This window comes from Camelus ferus, chromosome 3 (genome assembly GCF_009834535.1).
Source record: "Camelus ferus isolate YT-003-E chromosome 3, BCGSAC_Cfer_1.0, whole genome shotgun sequence".
NCBI classification, from domain to species: domain Eukaryota; kingdom Metazoa; phylum Chordata; class Mammalia; order Artiodactyla; family Camelidae; genus Camelus; species Camelus ferus.
Genome location: NC_045698.1, coordinates 928,220 through 935,811, shown reverse-complemented (window position 1 = coordinate 935,811; position 7,592 = coordinate 928,220).

Genomic DNA, 7,592 nt, shown 5'->3' with positions numbered 1-7,592 from the left:
CTCTTCTTTGGTCTCCGTTGCTCCCATGCTCCTGAGGCTCTCACGCGACCTACGCGACCTCCGGGACCTGGGGCTGCGCCTAGCCTGGGGCTGTCAGTCCGCCTGCTCCACCCACAACTCTGCTGTCTTCACCTACCACTTCCCTCCTTGACGGACACCCAGCTTCTCACAACTCCAAGACACACATCCTCCTCCTCTGTGGGGTTTCTCCGGGGTGTGCTCCAAGGAGCGAGCTCCTGGGTCACAGGCGTGTGCATCTTCACTTCTGGTGTCTGCACACGGGTTCCCCGATGGGCTGCGCTCAGCCCGCGCTCCACAGCGGGCTGGCCTCCAGCTCCGGCCTCGGCGGGCCCTCGGGCTGGGGCGCAGGGGCGCATGTCCTGGGTACCAGCAGGCGCGAGCGTCTCTCTGACCCTGCCCGCCCCACGAGCGTCCCCGTCTGGGAACTGCCTGTGTGCGCGTTCCCCGCAGTGCGGGTCCCTCTGCTTTCTCAGAGCCAAATAGAAGTCCTTATGTTATCAGAGGCGGCTGGTTCTTCTAACCGCATTCACCGTAACCATCTTTTTGCCCAGTTGCGGCTTTTATTTTCAGCTGGTTTAAGGTGAGGCTTTTCCAACGTAGTTTAAATGTCTCTCTTTGGCTTGTGCTTTTGCTGAACTTAGTAAGGAATTCTCCTCTACCACAAAGTCGTTAAGATAATCTCCAGAGAAAGACACACACGACAACACTTACATGTAGAAGCTAAAAAAAGCAACACAAACAAACCCATCTACGAAACAGAGGCAGGCTCCCACACGCAGAACACGAACTTGCGGTCCCCAGAGGGGGAGGTCGGGGACGGGTGAAGGAGGAGCCCGAGGTGAACAGACACACACTGAGCGACAGCCCGGCCTGCCGCACAGCGAGGGAACGGCCTTCGGGGTCTTGCAATGGCCCAGAGTAAGGAGGGGTGTGACAGAGCACACGTGTGTGTAACTGAGCACGTTGCTGGCACACAGCACTGCAAGCCAGCTGTACTTCAGCAAAACATTGTTCATACGTTAAATAAAATAAGACTGTCAAAAAAGGCAGTCTCCAGTTTTCACCTTTCAGGTTACACTTTCCACGTTTAGCCACGTATTCACTTGTGTCTTTTAAAACTGTGGTAAAATAAACGTCATGTAAGATCTGCCGTTTTAACGCTAAGTGTACAACCCAGCGGCATCCAGCCCACTCTCCCCCTGCGCCGCCTCACAGGCTCTCTCCTCGCCCCACCAGACTCGTTCCTCCAAGAGACTGTGACTGTGCCGGACCGTCCCCCGAGAGCCCTGGGACCAGATAATCGCACACCCCTGTCCTCGGGGGGCTGGCCCTCAGGACACCCGCACATCCTCAGTGACCAGTGACAGGCAGCACCCGGGAGCCAGGAGGGCTGTGCTCTGCCCCTCCGACCTGCCAGGTGACGAGCGAGGCCGTGCGCCGCCACACGGGTTGGCTCTGACTCTGACAGGACGCAGCTCGCCTGGAGGAGCTTCCGCTGAGAAAGGGCGCCCGGCGGCAAAAGCGAGGTGAGGGCGCCTGCGGGCAGGTTTCTGTTTTTCTGGAGCAGAGATGAGACGCGGCTAGTGAGGGGCCCCGGGTGGGCAGTGAGGCCACCATGCAAGTGGTCAGGGGCCGGTCTACACGAGGAGGATGAGTGCCGGCTGGCCTGGAGGTGTGGATGGTGTCCTGGCGCTGGGAGGGGTGGCTTCGAGGACAGCCCCGCCCTGGGGTCCCAGGAGACGGGGGCCTCCGTGGATACCCCAGCAGCCTCTTCACATGCGGCTGGTGGGGCCACTGGGTGGCCACAGCTCCCCGGGGTTTGCCAACAGGGACAGTCTCCTTGGGATAGGCGTCCGTGGCACGTCTGGCCAGTGGAGGCAGAGTGTCCACCTGTGGTGAGGCCACCCAGCTCAGAACACGCCCCAAATGAACGAGCAGTGTTGGGGACACCTCTGGACCGACTCGTGGCACCAGGGAAGAGCCCTCTGGCCAGGCCAGCTGGGGATGGCTGGGGACCCCTGACTGAGCCGAGGCTGGACGCGCTCGCCGCCCTGTGCTGCACCTCTCCCACCAGCCCAGGCCCCCGGCCATGTCCAGCCTGTCCCAAGTCATGTCACTCCAGTGAGTTCCGTCAGACCGTGGAGACAAAGCCATCAGGGAGACGTCCCCAGAGCCAGTGGCTGAGGCAGGCAGGCCCCTGTGGGGCCTGGAGAGGCCCATCCCAGGAGGAGGAACCATCCAGGGTCTCCCGGGGCCCCCGTAGCTCACCCCGCAGAGTCCGCATGGCGGCACGCGAGCAGAGCAGCCAAGGATTCAGGGAGCAGGTGGCCATTCCGGGCTGCGGACTGGAAAACAGGTCATGAGGCCTGAAGCCTGCTCAACTGTCAGCGTTTCCTTTAAGAAAAAGGTGTAAAACCACATAGCAGATAAGGGAAGACTGAGCGTTTGTTTAGGATGGAAAAGAAACGGCAAACTTGCAAATGCTTTAGGTCCGCAGCAACAGCCCAGAGCACGGGAGGGGCCAAGGTCTGGCCCTGCGCCCCCAAACCTGGGACCCTCCCCACCGCCGGCCCGCAGCCTGGACCCGGGAGCACAGAGCCCAGCACGGCTGGGCCACTCCCTGGGGGAGCCCTGCCCTGTGACCTCTGGCCCCCCTCAGCCCCACGCCCCTCGGCCAGGGCCACGTTTGGATTTTTCTCCTTGCCGTCACAGAGGTGGGGAGGTTGTGTGGCAGCCCACCGCCCAGAGCTGTGACCTCACCAGGGGAAGGGACAGCCCCACCCCCACCTCCTCCCTTCATCCCCGAGAACATTCCAGAAAGACCAGGGAAGCGGGGCCCCTGGAGCTGGAGGGTGGTTGCTCCTCAGAGCCCTGGGTGGGACGGCTGTCGTCTCTGTGGCTGGTGGGTGAGCGCTCCCTGCCCTCGTGCCGTCAGCCAGCCCCTCCCGTGGACGCCAAGGTGGCAGGCCTGCGTCTGGGGGACAGACACGGGCTGGAGGTCGGGGTCCCTGAGGCTGGCCCTGGGCTTGCCTGGCCCAGAGAGGAGGGACGAGGCCTTGTTTCCTGGAACCGAGGACTTTTGTTAGAGCCGTTCTCCCTGCAAGAACAGTGAACACGGAGGCACGGGCCCTGGGACGCTGCAGGCGTCACTGAGGCTGGCAGGGGGGGTGAGGGAGGCACTCGGGGGCCTTTACTGCCCCCCACCGCCCATGCTCTGAGGCTCACCGGAGACCGCGGGGCCCCGAGTGCCATCACTTCTGTTCTCCCACCGTGACCCCCCTGAACTTGGCCCCCCAGTGAGTAACCCCTTGGCCCCAGCCAGCAGCCTTCAGGGTGACCCCTGCCCTGCCACGGTCTCCCCCACCCCTTCCCTCTGGGCTGCGTCCCCTCCACGCACACTGCCGACGGCTCTGCCTCCTTCCGCCCGCGCCCCTGAGCTGCGCTGACATCCAGGCGTCCCTTACGTGTCTGGTGGTCAGGAAACTAGTTGGCACTGAGGCTCTGAAAGGACCTCAGCCAAGGCAAGGCCCGGGGTCCCCAGCAGTGACAAACAACCGTTCAATGAGGTGACAACTGAGATCCGACCCCACGATGCCGTGGGGGGAGACGGCGGCGCCAACAGGCAAAGGGGAACCCGCAACACAGTCAGGTGCTGACACACGCACTGGTCTTATTTTCCACTGACTCTCCTGTTACACGAAACTTCCTTTACTACTGAGGTTTTTTAAAAAAGTCGTAAAGGATTAAGATAAAAAGATTAAGCTGGAGCCTACGCGCCAGCTGCATGCAGTGCGTGGGGCTGACGGCGCAGGAGCGGGAGCCACAGGCGCGGCACGGACGAGGGCCCGTGGTGGTCGGGTTTGCTGCAGATTTTACTGCGAGTTACGTCTTGAGGTGGAATGCGATTCTAAGGACAGACAGCACTGCAGGACGCACCTTCTGAAGAACGTCTGCTTCAGGCGGTCCCTGTGCATCTTCGCGCCTGGACTCGCGTGAGCTAGGGGAGGCGTGTTCAGCAGCCCTGTGGCCCCAAAGGCCCGAAACAGGCGAGGTGTCTGGTGCCGAGTTCCGCCTCCCCACCCAGCCACCTGCAGGGAGCCCTAGGCCGCAGGCGTCCCGACCGCCCCCTCCAAGCCCTGACCCCGAGACGTAACGGACTCCACAGCAGGACGAGTGAACTGCCTGCTTTCCATCGTGGGGATTTAGATCCACTGGGCACCTCCTTGGGTGCGGGGAGACCCATCGCATTTCCCGGTGTGTGTGCTACACACGGAACCCATTTTCACATCTCATGCTTGTTCAGTACAACCATGGCTGCAGAAATGACGGGGGACGAGGTTGCAAGGGCCACAGAGGGGCTCCTGCGTGGCTAACTGCTCAGAGGATCCGTCTCCTGTCACCGCCCCACCTGCAGGAATTGCCTGTGGATGCTTAGCAACGTGGGAGGCATGCCCGTAACCCCGGGCAGTGCTGTGCCCCTGGGATGCCCCACACCCCCGGGAAGACAGGCTGGATGCCAGGAATGAGGAAGTGACCCCAAACTGTTTTGTTGAAGACACTTCGTGAATCATAGTAACAGTTTAAAGCAACAAGCAGCGTTGTGGACACTTCATGAGTTCACCTCAAATATACTGTGTTGCCACATGCAGAATTCCCCGGGGTTTCTTTCTCACAAGGGGAAAAGTCAGTTTCCTTAGATCTTACTGCCCATCGACGTTGGATGCTGGAGGCGGCTCTGCGCGCCCCCGCCCCCCACCCCCGCTCACTTCCTCGGTGCCGGGACAAGTATGAGGCTGGACCGCTCGCTTGGTGGTTTCCTCTGCAAATCTCCTGACAATGATCAGAGAGGAAGCAGGGCCTGGAGGCAGCCACTCCCACGGACTCCAGTGAGCAGGGGGCGGAATTAGAATTCAGAATTTGAACCAGCCACCTCCAGCCCCTGTTGACTAACTTTTCTCCAAAGCACAGCAGTCCCAGGTGACATCCAGACGTGTGCGTCAACAGCTTCAAGTAAGAGCACACATCACAGTTAGAGACAGGAGCCGTCTGGGATTTAAAACAACAACAATAACAACAACAACAACAACTGCAGAACATCAGCCCAGCTCGCCCCCGAGAGGCTGCGGTGCGGATGGGCCACCGGTCATGAACCCTGAGCAGGTCCTGACCCAGGCTCAGGCCAGGCTTTAGACGCCATGAGACAGGGAAGGAAGCCCCCCGGCGGGCGCAGAGCGTGACAAGCAGCTGGACTCCGCGTGTCGGTGGGGAAGGTCGTTCATGCTTGTCGTGCCGATGCTGACGGTGGCCGTGTCTTAAGAGCTTTCTGCAAGCCCCGCTTTTGCTGAAGTTCGACACCAAGATGCTGCCTGCAGTAACCCTTGAGCCGGGCCATCGTATGAACCCCCTTCATAGAGAACCCAGGCTTGCGAGCGGAAACGAGCCGTCTGAAGGCCTGGCCCGGCCCGGCGGCCCGGCGGCCCGGCGGCCCGGCGGCCCCGGGGGGGCAGAGGCTCCTCTCCCAGCGCCCCGTCTGCACGCGGGCGCCGTCGCACACTGGGCTTACGTCGCTGTGCGCCCGCGCTCGGGGTGCACGTCCGGGGTGCGTGCGTGCTGAACGGCGACAAACCCGAACGTGGAGGTGAGGTCTGGGGGCCGCGCCATCAGGGCAGGACCCAGCGTGGCCAGGTGTGAGTGTGAAGGAAGTCGCCTGTCCGAAGGGGCTGAGGCGCGCACGGTGGTCGGGACTCTGCTAAGTGCAGCCGCATTGGCAGTGCTTTCTCCCCAGTCACCTTGTCGCCAGCTGAAATCACACCAGCTTTCCAAAAACCCCCACTTGCTGGTCCCGGATCCAGCTCTCAAAGAACTGCGACTAACGCCCTAGCTTCCACAAAGCAGCCCACGCTTTGCGCTTCCCGGCTGCAGCAAAGAGAAGGCTGTCCTGAGATCTCAGAGCCGCGCCCTCGTCCGCCCGAGTTCCCGCCTGTCCGTGCACAGGGCACCGGCCTGGGAAGACGCGCCCCCCACCCCCACCCCACCCCCCCGAGACTGCGAGGGCTCTGGAGCCCTGGCCGCGCCTGGCGCCCTTCCACACACCTCGCCTGCACTCACCAGAGACGCACACACCCTCCAGGCGGGCCCAGCTGACCCCTGCTTCACAGGCGAGGACGGGGCGCCGCGGACCCCCCAGGGGCATCGCAGAGCCCCAGCTCCTGAGCCTCAGCCCCTCACGTCACAGAAGGCAGCTGCGTGATTAGGAAGGGCTAGGGGCTGGTGCTGGCTCGTCCCAGCCAGGGGGTCACCAGCTGGTTACCAGTGGGTTTCCAGGACAACCCTTAATTCTGAGCCAGGGTGGGGGGAGGGGGACTGCCCGGACCACTGCCAGGCAGCAACCTCGCCCTCACCAAAGGGACTGGCATCGCGGACACATGGAAGTACTTCCTTTCCAGCTTGAAAAACACGAATGCAGAATAAGCAGATTCCCTGGGGCTATCTGTGCACGCTCTAAGTGGAGACCGTTGGAAAAACACGATGAAGTGGAAGATACGCTGCTTCAGGTCGGGCTGCGCAAGCCTCCCGGCCGCGAGGCCGGCGCGCCCAGTTCCGCCTCGTGGTCCTTCCTCAAGCACCGGGGCTGCTCTCCTCTACTGTTTCACCGGATACGCCCTCTTTATCGAGTCTTTAAGGTCAAGTGGCTTGTAAAAGACGTCTGACCCAACGCGAGTTCTCAGCCTTATCGACTTAAGGACTGAAATGTGCACAAGGGTCCTGTCGCAACCGGCGCCCCGAAAGCCGGGGCGTCAGGTGGTTCCCTGCACCTGCTCCCGGAGACCAAGCACTTCCGGCACGGGGTATTGTCCCTGTTTGCTGAAGCAAGAACCACTCGTACCGAGTGAAGCCCTGGGCGGCCACCGCCGGGGCGTCCGTGCACAGAGGGGAGGGGCGTGAGGAGGGCAGGCGTGCGTGCAGCCGTGCGTGCGGGGCAGCTCTGCACGAGGTACGGGCTTGCGTGCGGGCACAGGCTGCGAGCAGCGGACTCAGGGCTGCCCGCGGCCCCACTGCCCAGCTCGCCCATCCGCGCTGCCCCTCAGCTCCGGGCTGAGTGAGGGCTGCGACGCTGCCCTCGAGCGTAAGAGTCCTCGCCGAAGACCCGGTGCCCAGCAATCACACCCCAGAGGGAGGCGAGGGGGCAGGGGGGCTCACACCGACCCCACCCCCAGCCGACCCCTGCTGGGCCTGGCTCTGGGCCTCACAAGACAGGCCTCCACTGGAGGGAGTGGTGTTCTCAGCGCCTCTCCCTGCTTTCCTCCTGGACCCCTTTCAGACCTTCTCAAATGCCCTCTCCTCCTCGGACACCTTCCTGACCTTCCAGCAGGAGTTACCGCTTCCTTCTTCCAGCTTCTGGGTCTTTCCAGCAGGTCCTTCCCCACACGCACCTGCTGGGCCCACCTGTGACAGTGCAGGGTCCTCCCCCAGCTGGAGGCAGAACCCCATCCCCACCCCGAGCACCCCGGCCCTGGCTGCACCGAGGCTCGTCAGATCGCGAGTGTGCAGATTTATGCCACTACACCGTC